Source organism: Triticum dicoccoides, chromosome 3A, assembly GCF_002162155.2.
Source record: "Triticum dicoccoides isolate Atlit2015 ecotype Zavitan chromosome 3A, WEW_v2.0, whole genome shotgun sequence".
In the NCBI taxonomy this organism is placed as follows: Eukaryota; Viridiplantae; Streptophyta; class Magnoliopsida; order Poales; family Poaceae; genus Triticum; species Triticum dicoccoides.
Window position 1 is genome coordinate 710887223 of NC_041384.1, and position 13848 is coordinate 710901070.

Consider the following 13848-nt stretch of genomic DNA (forward strand, 5'->3'; position numbering starts at 1 on the left):
CATTACTCTTATAAATTATAAGGCCAACTCTAAGAGCATCTCCAATTCAGCGTTTCATTTTGTCTATTTGGATTATCCAGACACAAAAGTTAGCCTAACGGGGCGACCCAAATGGACACACGTGTTCGCCTGTTGTCCGTTAACTGTCATCATCAACCCAAACTTGACCCAAATATGGGCACAAATGGATGTAAAAGCAGATGACCGCTCTCGTCCGCTCGTGTCCGCCCCTGGTCCCACCTGTCAGTCGCAGGAGCTCGCCTGCCTCGCCAGCGCGGCAGCGTCAACTCCTGCATGCACGAGTGGTTGCCCCTGCCACAGCTCGCCACACGCGCGCCCGCATGCTCGCCTTGCCGCCCGCCTGCCGCGCTGGTCCTGTTGCTCGCCGCGCTCCTGCCAGCACGCTCGCATTTCGCCCACCATGCGCTCGTCCCGCACGCTCTGCTTGCCGCCCGCGCTCGTCCCGTAGCTCGGGGGCGGTCGCATGGCCAAACTGACCCGAACGGGCTACATAGCGAGTACTCATGCCGTTGCTAGCTACTCGGAATTACTTATCCGGAAATTGATGTATCTAGAATTAAAATACGTCTAGATACATCCATTTCTGCAACAAGTAATTCCGAACGGAGGGAGTAGCTAGCTAGCACGCAGCGGCTCGCTGCGTCTTGTCTCAGTTGCTAGCTAACTCGGGAGGCTGGTGACTGTCGTGCTTTGCCACGACTCGCCTGCGCACGCCTGCGCCTGTGCCGCGCCTGCGGCCCGCCGAGCTCGCTCGCGCCTGCAACCGCTTCTGCAAGCTGCGCCCGCTGCGGCACCCTGCCTAGCCGCCGCGAGTACCCAAGGGTTGCGCAACCCTACCTGCCTCACGGCCCTGCCTACCCGGCTGCGAGCCTGCGGCGCCTCGCCTCTGGAGCTCGCGTATGGGGCCGGGGCACTGCCCGTCGTGCGTGGGGCCAGCTCACTTAGTGTTGCTGTTGTGCTTGTCCGCTTCAAGTGTTCCTACGTTGGGTGCATCCACCATCCGTGCTTGTCCGCACCATGTCCGCTAGGTGGACAGGTGCCCAAACGGACAAAAAAGGATAAAATCCGTATCCGTTTGGGTGGCTGTGTTGGAGTTGCTCTAAGAGGTTCCTCTCTCCGGCATTAGAGAAAGATAATCTACCTAGCACCTAGCCGATCCCCTAAACCGAATAACGGAGGATATTATATCCTCCGACGCCTATGACGTCCGAAATTTACTCCACCGCTATCGCTCGGAGAAAAACCTTTGCCTCCCCATCACTGCCTCTTCACCCGCGACGCCTGCCGGCCCGGCCACTACCTCGTTGCCTTCCTTGGCCCTCGTCGCCCTTTTGCCCAATGCCAAGCCCGTTCGGCCCCTTCGCCATCGCCAGAATCGAGGTGAAACGCCGCCACCGTCACCATAACCAATTCGTCGTATTTCTTTGTATTTTCTTACTCTTTGGTGGCTGGTGCAGGTCAATCCCATGCTTTGCTGCCCACCGGTTTAGCTGAAACAACGACGGCTGATACATCTCCAACGTATATATAATTTTTGATTTTTTCATGCTATTATAGTATCAATCTTGGATGTTTTATATATACTAACAACCAATTATATATCATTTTTTAGGACTAACCTATTAACTTAGTGTCCAGTGCCACTTGTTGTTTTTTTGTCAGTTTTTGGGTTTTTAGAATATTAGTACCAAATGAAGTCCAAATGCCACGAAACTTTTTCGAGAATTTTTTCTGGACAAAAGAGACACTAGAAGCTTCAGGAGAGGCCAGAAGACAGAGGAGGTGGCACGAGCCACCAGGGTGCGCCCAGGGGGTGGCGTGCCCTGGTGCCTCGTGGGCCCACCTCTACTCCATTTGACCTAGTTCCACCTATATAAATACTCTAAAATCGGGAAACCAACAGGGGAGTCCACGAAATACTTTTTTTGCCACCGCAAGTTCCTATTCTCGAGGGATCCCATCTGGAGGCCTTTTTCGGCACTCTACCGGAGCGGGACTTGATACGTCTCCAATGTATCTATAATTTATGAAGTATTCATGCCATGTTTATTATAGTTTTGTATGATTTAGTGCACATTTATATGGCTTTTATATGATTTTTATGGACTAACATATTGACCTAGTGCCTAGTGCCAGTTGCATATGTCTTGCATATGAATACCCATGGTGACAATGGGTATTATATTGATTCACTTGATGTTTGGGCACTCAACTCGCGGATTTCGGAGGTGAAATTGGGGTAATCTATTCAAGGGTTGATGCACGTTTTCGTCCTACTTTCTCTGGTAGAAATCTTGGGGCACTATTTGAAGTTCTTTGTGTTGGATTGAATATTATGAATCTGAAGTTGTTTGATGCATATCGTACAATCAACTCACGGATACTTGTGGTGACATTGGAGTATCTAGGTGACATTAGAGTTGGTTGATGCGTATCATATGGTGTTATTTTAGTACGAACTCTAGGGTTGTTTGTGACACTTAAAGGAATAGCTCAATAGATTGATCGGAAAGAATAACTTTGAGGTGGTTTCGTACCCAACAAAAATTTATATCTTATGTTCTCCGCTAGGAACTTTGAAGTGATTCTTTGTCGCACGTTTTGGTATATATATATATATAGTGTTACTATTCATCACCCAAGTTGCAGTATACGTTATTCTTCACCTGAGGTAATCTTACGATCATTTCATAAATAAATTACATTTGAAATACAAATACTTACATTCATATTGATTTAAGGCAAAAAAATTGGCATAACAAAAAAATATAGGTCAAAAAATGTATTTTACGTACATTTTACACTATGTTTTTACATTTGTAATTTTACGTAACATAAAATATTTTTACGACGATTATAGGTTTTCTTATGTTCTCTTTTTATGTCTGAAATATGACAAAATTGACGAAACGTAAAATTACGGTCCATAGATGTTAAAATAGAGGTGGGTGAAAAATAACTATTCATCACCCAGGGTGACGAATAGTCAATCCCTATATATATATATATATATCCAATTATGTTAGCATTGTTGAGAGATTGCACTAGTGAAAGTATGAACCCTAGGCCTTGTTTCTAAGCATTGCAATACCGTTTGTGCTCCATTTTATCACTTGCCACCTTGTTTTTTTATTTCCAGATTATAAAAACCTATATCTACTATACATACTACACTTGTATCACCATCTCTTCGCCGAACTAGTGCACCTATACAATTTATCATTATATTGGGTGTGTTGGGGACACAAGAGATTTCTTGCATTTGATTGCTGGGTTATTTGAGAGAGACCATCTTCATCCTACACCTCCCACGGATTGATAAACCTTAAGTCATCCACTTGAGGGAAAATTACTACTGTCCAACAAAACTTCACGCTTGGAGGCCCAACACGAGTCTACAAGAATAAGTTGTGTACTAGACATCAAGCTCTTTTCTAGCGCCGTTGCCGGGGAGGTGAGTGCTTGAAGGTATATCTTTAGATCTTGCAATTGAATATTTTAGTTTCTTGTTTATCACTAGTTTGGTTTTATAAAAAAACTACAAAAAATATTAATTGATGTTGCCTCATATTATTCGTCTTTATAATGTTTTCCTTGAAAATGCTGGTTCAAAAAATTGTGCTCAATTGCTAGAGGAAGAATTTAATAAAATGTTTAATGTGAGTCCCTTGAATGATGCGCATGATTGCAATGTTAATTGTATGAATTCTCTAAATATCCATGATGCTAGTGATATGAAAGCCGGATGTTATGTTTGATGAAGATGATATTTTAGTCCCTCAAGATTTGATATGCAAATTTGTTATAATGATTGCATGCCTCTACTTATAATGATTATATTGATGAAAGTGGGTTTGGAAGAGTGTCAACTCTAGGAAGTAATGATCCCACTATTTTGGAGGGTGTTGAATCTTATTGTAATAATTATGAAAGTGGATTTGGAGAGGTCATGACTTTATTTAGTGATGAATCCACTATTTTGGAAGATGTTTCAACTGATTATGACAACAAAGTTAATATCTATGATGATTATGGTGATATGTATGCTATAGAGAATAATGATAACTATGAAACTTGTCATCATGGTTTTAATGTTCAATTTGATTATCTCAACCAAGTATCTCATGATAGTTATTTTGTTGAGTTTGTTCCCACCACTATTGATGAGAAGAAACTTGCTTATGTGGAAAATTTCTATATCAAGTTTCCTCTCATTATGTTGAAAGTTTTTGAAGTATTGCTTGTTTTGCCTTTCCATGATAGTTGATTCTTGCTCCCATAAATTGTTTTGCTCACAAAACCCTATGCATAGGAAATGGGTTAGGCTATATGCTTCATGATTGCTGACCGCTAGCACTAGGTGGAGAGTCTCCATGCATGGCTTCTTCGTCTCTTCGTCATCATATCGCTAAGTCTTAAAAAATCAACTAGATAACTAATCGTTTCATCATTTTTCTCTATTTCTTCATCAAGAAGTCAATCGTCGCTCCAGCCGCTCGGGATTTTTCACCTGGTGCCAGCGACCCAGTGTGCCTGCCTCACGTCCAAGCTTCCATGAAATAATGACCACGAGTTCGTCAAGTAATTCACAAGTACATGTTAATCTTATTATCTATCACCAATTTCATATTCTGGCTTTGACTGACACTGTACATGATTAGTGTTCTGGTGGACAAATTTAAGATATTTTTAATCTTTCTATCGTAATATGGCATTATCCAACAATTATTATATACATCTCAAACTAAAGATGTATGGTTGAAAGCTTACGCTTAATATCATGCTGCTAAGGAAGTTATATATAGTTTGCTTATGTATCGTGGACACACAAACATATATGTGTGGTTTTAGGACTTAGGGTTAGGGGCCCGTGTCGTCAAGTTCACCCTAGGGTTTTCTGAATCATAGAGCCGGCTCTGAATGATTGGTATCACCAGGGAGCCTCCATGTCATGTGGTTGTGCTATGAGCTCGTTTGTGAGGGTTTAGATCCTGCCCCAACAGCCACCCCTAGTGGAAGGGAGCCAAAGCATTTGTTGCTTATGGTTCTCGGAGAAGATGGTGAGAAATTCTTTGTGTTGGGATCATTTTTTGTTCCCCCTCTCCAATAGAGGTTAGCACACACCCAAGTGTGTGAACTTCGGATTACATCATCGTCTCCATCGCTTTCAGTTGTCTCTTCACCCTAGCTTACTTGTTAATTCTACTTTTTTGTGTGTTGCACTGTGTAGCTTACTAGGTCGTTTGTAACGCATCATATAGGGTTGTCTCATGTAGTTGCATTTCTAGAGAACTTATATTTCCGCACTGGATTCTAAAATGAACAAAGAAAAGAATTTAATTTGATTGCTTCCTATTCACCCCCCTCTAGGCGACATTATCAATATCTTTGATCTTTTACTTAAATTGAATATAGATTCTAAGCCATAGGCTCATTTTAAATAAATCTTTTTGTATTATAAACTGAGCTATCCAAATTTAACATAGAGAATAGTGTTGGGGATTAATATATCTTTAGGAATTCGAACATAGATTATTCAAGCCAGATGAAAGTTAACATCATTTAATTAATGCAAATTAAATGAAAACCTTTTCAAACAAAATCTTGAACCAATCTTAGTCAAATAAGAAATCTTTTGAACTTAGACATAACATCATAAGTGCAACCTTATTTGAATTGAAATTCAAATCTTAATTCAATTTGAATTTAACTAGGAGAACTCCTTTACAAATTCAAACTGAATTCTAGCCAAATCAAGTTGATGAACTTAAAATACCTATTCGAGCAACTTGAACCTAATTTTTTGGAACCAATTCAAATTAAAACCCTAATTTAAATTTAGTTCAATTTGAATTCAAACAATATGAACCTAATCAAGTACTTGAACCTAGTACGAACCATTAAAAAAACAGGAATTAGGTCCAATACACCTTAAAAAAAAACTCTTGAACCAACAGATATTAAATTTCATCGGTACAATTATATGATAATCATAAGTTCATATCTACATCCATAAAATTAAATTACTCTACAGAGTTCAATCTAGTATCACTCGTTGTCACACAACAAACTTGCAAAACATAACGTAAGTACCGAACTAACAACATTTCATTCGAGGAACACATTCAGAAGTTTCATGAAAAAGACAAAATAGTTGCATACATACCCTAACACTAATAGTTAATTTCGTCCACATCCACGCCCACTGCCAGAACTGCTGCCACTGGCCTCACCACGGGCATAGTCAAGCGCATGCCCACACCCATATGGCCACATGCACCAGCTCCCTCAGGACCCAACGCAACACCATAGGCAATGACATCTCCAGCACCAACACCGCGGCCAATTTCCTGCCCACGGCCACAGGCACTGGCACCACCAAACCCACGACCATGGGCAAGGGCATCGCTGTGACCAGTGCCACGGCCACGCATGTGACTAGTGCCATGACTACGGCCACGGCCCAAGAGGAATGCGACCATCGCGTTCTCATATGCGTCGGCGTCGGGGTCCCAGGGTAACCAATTTCCCCAGTAGGTAGGCTCGGGCTCGCGAGCCGCAAGATGTTCGACTTGTTGAGGCGCATAAGGGACAATCTGTTCGGCTTCCTCAGGCCCAAAAGCGACAATCTGATTCTCTTCCCCAACCATCATCTGAGTAACTCCTCCTCTGCCACCTCCTGTCGCGCAAGCTCCTCCATGGTGTTGTCCCTCAGGGCCCAAATCTCGGTCATAGGATCTTTTGGCTCTTCTTCGACGTCATCGACACCAAAGTCGAACACAAGGGAGCGTCCATGGGGAAAGAGATTCGTCATGGATGAAGAGTTGAAGAGAGGAGTATAGGGGCAATAGTAGTGCACCGAGAAGCTGCCAAAGAACAAGTGAAATTATATCCAACCGCACGCGCTATTACACCGAGGAAGCTTGAGTTGTCAGACGTTGCATCTCCCACTACTCCATCATAATGCGTCTAGTTGGAAAAGTCTAGATGAACATTAAGTTCCGTTCCTTGAAACATAGTCTCAAAACTTATGAAACCCTTATATGTCTATCCACACGTCCAAGTTTTATGCCTCGCGGAGTTTTCATATTAGTTTTGTTCGTGATTCAATTTTGTTTATTTTGTGATATTCTCACGATACTTTATCCCGTTGGATGCAACATCCTGTTGGATGCAACTTTCTTTTATCCTTTCTTTTTTAATAATTGTACTACACTTTTTATTTTGTTGTTTTAATATGAGATCCTTATATTATGATTGTTTGCATCGTTATCTGATTTCTAATGATATTTACATTTGTTAAAATCAGTTGTAAATAAATGAATTAGTATCTCGTCATCACAAACACTATACTTGTAAGGAATATTAAAACAACATTGTTTTTATTCCATATAATTGCACCTTGCTATCCATGTTGTGATAGCCAGCAATTTATAGTTTGCGTCACAAATTAACTTTTTTTACAACAAATAGTTTCACATCTTATGATTATGGTTATTATTTAGTATTTACCCTTCGACTTCTCCTTCAATTTCTAGGTATTATCATTTAGTAGTTTTTGTTTGTATTTTCAAAAGAATTAATTTAATGTCTAAGGCAATCGTTAATTAACCTTTAATTAGGGTATGATATGTCTCCGTCGTATATATAGTTTTTGATTGTTTCATGCCAATATACAACCTTCACCTACTATTGGCAACATTTTATATTATTTTTGGTACTAACATATTGATCCAAGGCCAAGTGCTAGTTCCTGTTTTCGGCTTGTTTTTTGTTTTGCAGAAAATCCATATAAAACAAAGTTCAAATGCGATAAAATTATATGGATAATTATTCTAGAATATATGTAATTTTTTGGAGGTGGAATCAACGCAAATAGAGGCCCACATGATCCGCAAGGCAACATGACACGACCTCCCCCGAAGCCACATGGTGATACCTTGTGGGCACACCGCAAGTTGGTTGGGCCTCTTCTTCGGCCACAAAGAAGCTTATATCGACAGAGAAAATCATGTTAAAATTCTTGATCAATCGGAGTTACGAATCTCTGGATATTTAAGAATCAGTTTTTGGCCGGAAAACAGGGACGTGAAACGAAAGAGAAACAGATAGATAGATCCAATCTCGTAGGGGCTCCTCCCCTCCGGGAGCCATGGCAGCCAAGGACGAGAGGGAAAACTCTCCTCCCATCTAGGGGGAGGCCAAGGAAGAAAAATAAGGAGGGGGGCTCTCTCCCCCTCTCCCCCGATGGCGTCAGAACGCTGCTAGGGCAACCTCATGATGGCGATCTGCACCAACAACTTCACCGTCGTCATCACCAACTCTCTTACCCTTTATGCAACAGTGTAACCTCTCTATTCCCGCTGCAATTCTCTACTTAAATATGGTGCTTAATGCTACATATTATTATCCAATGATGTGTGGCCATCCTATGATGTTTGAGTAGATTCGTTTTGTCCTATGGGTTGATTGATGATCGTGATTGGTTTGAGTTGTACATTTTTTGGGTGCTGTCCTATGGTACCCTCTGTGTTGCTCAAGCATGAGGGGTCCCGCTGTAGGATTTGCAATACATTCATAATTCTCTTATACTGGACGGCTAGAGTGACAGAAGCTTACACCCGAGTAAGGGAGTTGTTGTGTATGGGACTAAAGAGGACTTGATACTTAATGCTATGTTTGGGGTTTACTTTAAATATCTTTAGTAGTTGCGAATGCTTGCTAGAGTTCCAATCATAAGTGCATATGATCCAAGTACGGAAAGTATGTTAGCTCATGCCTCTGCCTCATATAAAATTGCAATAATGATCACTGTCTAGTTATCGATTGCATATGGACAAATACTTCTCTTGTGTTATAAAAAGAAATCTACTAAGCAACTAACATTTATTATCCTGTAAATTACTCGTGGTTTTATTCTCGCTAAGTACTCGTACTTTTGTTCTTGCAAACTATCCTACTACACCTACAAAGTATGTTGTAGGGTGAAACCCTAGAGGGGATCTTTTCACATTTGGAGGGGGAAAAGAGAAAGAACACTCAAGAACACAAGGCGAAAATCACTCAAACAAACCCAAATATCACATCCACTAGAGTAACATACATGAGATCCACAATATTACAAGATCAATCCAAGGAAACAAGCACTAGGTAAAGTTCTTCCCACTCCTAGAGGAGGTGAGGTCTTGATGATGATCTACTCCCTTGGGAGGTCTTGTAATCCACAAGGATTCTTCCCAAGAGGGGTCTTGATCTCCAAGTGGAGGGGATACAAGGAGCAAAGCTCTCAATGTTTTATCTAATACTTTGCTAACCTTCCAAATGAGCTAGGTAAAGAGTATATAAAGGCTACGGACGAAACTTGGAGAAAGAGGGGTACTGTCGGTGTCAAAACCGGCGGATCTCGGGTAGGGGGTCCCGAACTGTGCGTCTAGGCGGATGGTAACAGGAGACAAGGGACACGATGTTTTTAACCAGGTTCGGGCCCTCTCGATGGAGGTAAAACCCTACTCCTGCTTGATTAATATTGATGATATGGGTAGTACAAGAGTAGATCTACCACGAGATCAAGGAGGCTAAACCCTAGAAGCTAGCCTATGGTATGATTGTTTGTGTTGTGTCCTACGGACTAAAACCCTCCAGTTTATATAGACACCGGAGAGGGTTAGGGTTACACAGAGTCGGTTACAATGGTAGGAGATCTACATATCCGCATCGCCAAGCTTGCCTTCCACGCCATGGAAAGTCCCTTCCGGACACGGGACGAAGTCTTCAATCTTGTATCTTCATAGGCCAAGAGTGCGGCTGAAGGTATAGTCCGGCTATCCGAACACCCCCTAATCCAGGACTCCCTCAGTAGCCCCTGAACCAGGCTTTAATGACGACGAGTCCGGCGCGTAGATTGTCTTCGACATTGCAAGGCGGGTTCCTCCTCCAAGTACTTCATAGAAGATTTTGAACACAAAGGATAGTGTCTGGCTCTGCAAAATAAGTTCCCACATATTGCCATAGAGAGAATAACATTTACACAAATCTAATCTGTTGACGTATTCCGTAGCGTGACATCACACTACAGCCAAGCTTTTATTCGAATCGTTTTCACTCCCCCACCTCAGCGCGTTTCGCGAGGCGGTTTCCTTGGCACGTCTTGTCAAAGCAGAGATCGTGTCCCCTTATTTCACGGGATTCTCATCAATACGGACATGGGTAACCCAACCGCGCCATTGATTACGGCACTTGGGAGATAAGTGAGTTTTATCAGGCTGGTGGGGACGCATTAGCTGCCATCATTTTGTGATTTCAGAAATATATTTCATGTGCTGGATGGCCTCACTCTTTTATTGGGTTGTTTTCAGTTAAAGGTTAGAAGACATGCCAAATAATGGATACTTCTCAATCAAATGAACAAACATGCTATCCGCCGAGCTTCAAGACTGAAGGGATAGATAACCACAACTTCTAATGGTATTTCTGCATTCTCTATTGTGCACTCTTATGTTTGTTTTGGTGTAGTGTCCTACCATTTATGCTTTTGTTGTTGTGGTTGTCTACAGACCTATACCAGCAATTGATTGTAGCATACTGGATTCCTAATGCTGACAGGAATAGCCGCCATGGCGATATTTACAGGTGCATGAACTAAATTTTCTTTTGACATCCATGCAAAAAGTATCAATCCACAACCCCTGCTACCTGACAACAATGTATCAAATCCTTAGTCAAGGCAATATTCCCCATTTCCTGTTGGTCTAAACTATAAAAATGCAGTTCACTATTTGGATAGGATCCCTCTATCTTGTTACTTATTTCTACCTTCTTCTTGAATCCCTTTTGTGTCTATATTGTGATTTTCTGATTTGTTCCAGGCTGTGCACTGAGATCGAATAGTCTACATCATGCCTCTGGTCGGAACAAATGTATGCTTGTTCCCCTTTTTAGCCCACATATGTTGGTTTCTGATACTCATTCGTTACTTTTCTGTTTCAGAAAAAAAATTGTGTGCTGGACTGAAGTATCGAAACACACTTGGGATTTCTGTTTCCTGTAACATTTTATTTGGGGAGTTTGTGACTTCTAGACCTGAATGGTTGTGCATGGACCAGAATATGAATGAAGGATACTTTAGTAACATTTATGTAGAGGTTGTGACCTCCATATCCATTCGTTTTTGCTCTGATTCTTGGGAGTAATCCTGATTGATTTGATGTATTTGGTTAATTAGGGTGACATTTTTTTGGCTGATTTGGGTGACGAATTTGATACTTATGTGAATTGTTTGGAAGTTTCTTGGCTGATATGCGTCGTTGTGGTAGTTCTTCAGCTAATTGCTCTGCTCTGCGGTCGAGGGGGGAGCCACCAGAGAGAGAACCAATCAATTCACAAGGAGTCGATAGTTTCAGCATAATATTAGGCTTCTCCATGTGATGTGATACTCTTGGGATGATGATGGTTACACGAGGGTGGTCTTTTTTGCAGGGCCAATGATGTGTGCAAGGACGGAAAGAGGCAGTCGATCAACGCTGAAGACGTCTTCAAGGCGCTCGATGAGATCGATTTCCCAGAGTTTGTAGATCCCCTGAGGACTGCACTATTAGGTCAGTGTTGTTGTCTACTTGTCTCCTGCATTCTGGTATAGGCAGCTGTTCTTGCTTGGTTTTGTCTGTTAAGCATATGTTCTTCCGGTTTAGATGTTGCATCGATAAATAACTCTGTGAGACTGTGACAATGCAACTGAAGAGTGCAGTTGCTCAGTGCTTTAGATTGTTGCCGAAAATCTGGGAGCATAACTAGAAGTTATTTACAACAATAGAATTTTATTGATTGTTTATATCCTTATGCATGAGGCATTGTGTGACTCTGGGATTACTTTGCCTATTGTGAATAACTATTGTATTTAGATGCAATCCATATGTTTTAAGTTGAGATTTGTATTTTAAGAAGTATTGATTTGTGTAATTTGTGTGACATATATCAGGATTTTGATTTGTAGGCTCAAATAAATTTGGTCCATTTATATTAAATCCCACATTACGCATAGCAGAATAATTACTCGGTTTGTCATGTGCCATTTTTTCTTTATCTATTTCATCTAGATCAAATCAACCACAATGTCCTCATTAACTCACTTTTATTTGTTTGCAGGAGGTTTGGTAGGTTTGAGCATCTGACTTATAATCTAGGTTGATGGTGTTTGGCATTATTGGTTCGATCCACGTGGAGGTCCTCGCCGTCATTGCAGCTGCGGGACAAGACGGCAAGGAGTTTGTGCGTCTGCCTTACCTCTGTACAAAATAAACTGCAGATACAAAAAATGAAAAAGCAGAGCACTGTTATTTCTCCATACTCTGCATCCCCATCCGAGTCACTCTCTCTAGAAGCAGGAATGATTATACTTCAACCGACCATGCTCAGCCTAGAATAACACCACAACATACAGTAGTAGTTAAGCAACAAAACCTAAGCACTTCCCGTCATTGTTTGCTTTCTCATGTTTTTGTTTGCTTCATTGTGTTCCTATTTACTTGCATATAGAAGTGAGCAAAGTCGAAGTGTTTTGGGTGTTACAAAAGATTGTGAATATTTTGCCTTTATAGCTCTTTTTTTTATTGACTCAGTTTTTGTGTAATTTCAAAGCACTTCAGATGTGTTAGGCTGCAGCAAGAGGCTGGAACAGATCTTTGTGCTATGACGAGTGTTTGCTTCAGTTAATCCAAAATACCTCTAAAACTACAGTTTCATTTGTTTGTCCGGTGTACATGAGAAGCTCCAATTTTGTCGGCAATAGCCACTAGAGAAAGTAGTGATTGGGTTTATATGGGATAGTTATGTATGTCCATTGTGTGATGGGAAATACAATGCAGTAGTTAATTGTCACATGGCTTCTCAATAGTGGCTTCTCAGTAAAAAAGTTATATGATGTATGATAGCCATGAGTATGATGATTTTTTGGATGGGCGGTAAGCTTCCCATGTTTGATGTTTTTTTTACTTTTTAAAATTGAACGATGCTGGTGAGAATAGTACTGTGGTGTACACTTCTATTTGGTCATATATTTTGTCCTTTTTTGGTTCTCAGTGTGGATATACGGTCCCCATTTTTTATTTTGTTCTATTTAATTTGGTTCTATAAGATTAAGATCCATACTTATCTTTAATCTGATGTTGTTCATGTATATGATGTCCTTCGATTTTAGGAATAGTATCTTATGTTGAATGTATTCTTCCTTTGTCAAATTTTTGTGGTATCTACCTCAAGACTTGCCTTTAAAATAGGTAAAATTGGTATCATTGGTGAAACCTTTTTTTTACTTGGCTAAATCCTAATTTTAGCAACACTTATGGTTTCACATGATCTTTACTCTTGCTCAAACATAAAGTTATCAAATAATGTAAAAAAAAATCAACACGAACATGGTTTTCAAATGGGTCTTTGCGCCATTTGGAGCAACGGGTCATCTAGTGGTCAGAAAGAAAGCTGGAGGATGGAGATTATGTAATGATTTTAGACAGCTCAACTCCAGAACAATCAAAAACAAATTTCCCATGCCAATCAATGAAGACTTGTTGGATGAGCTCCATGGTGCCAAGTATTTCACAAAATTGGACCTCAGGTCTCGGGTTTCATCAGATCAAAATGGCCACACCTGATATCCCTAAAACTGCCTTCAGAACTCACCTTGGGCACTATGAATACATAGTTATGCCCTTTGGGCTAACTAATGCTCCAGCAACATTCCAAAACCTCATGAATTTAATATTTGGACCCCACAGAAGATTTATACTAGTATTCTTTGATGATGTGTTGGTGTTCAGTGAAACTCTAGAAGAG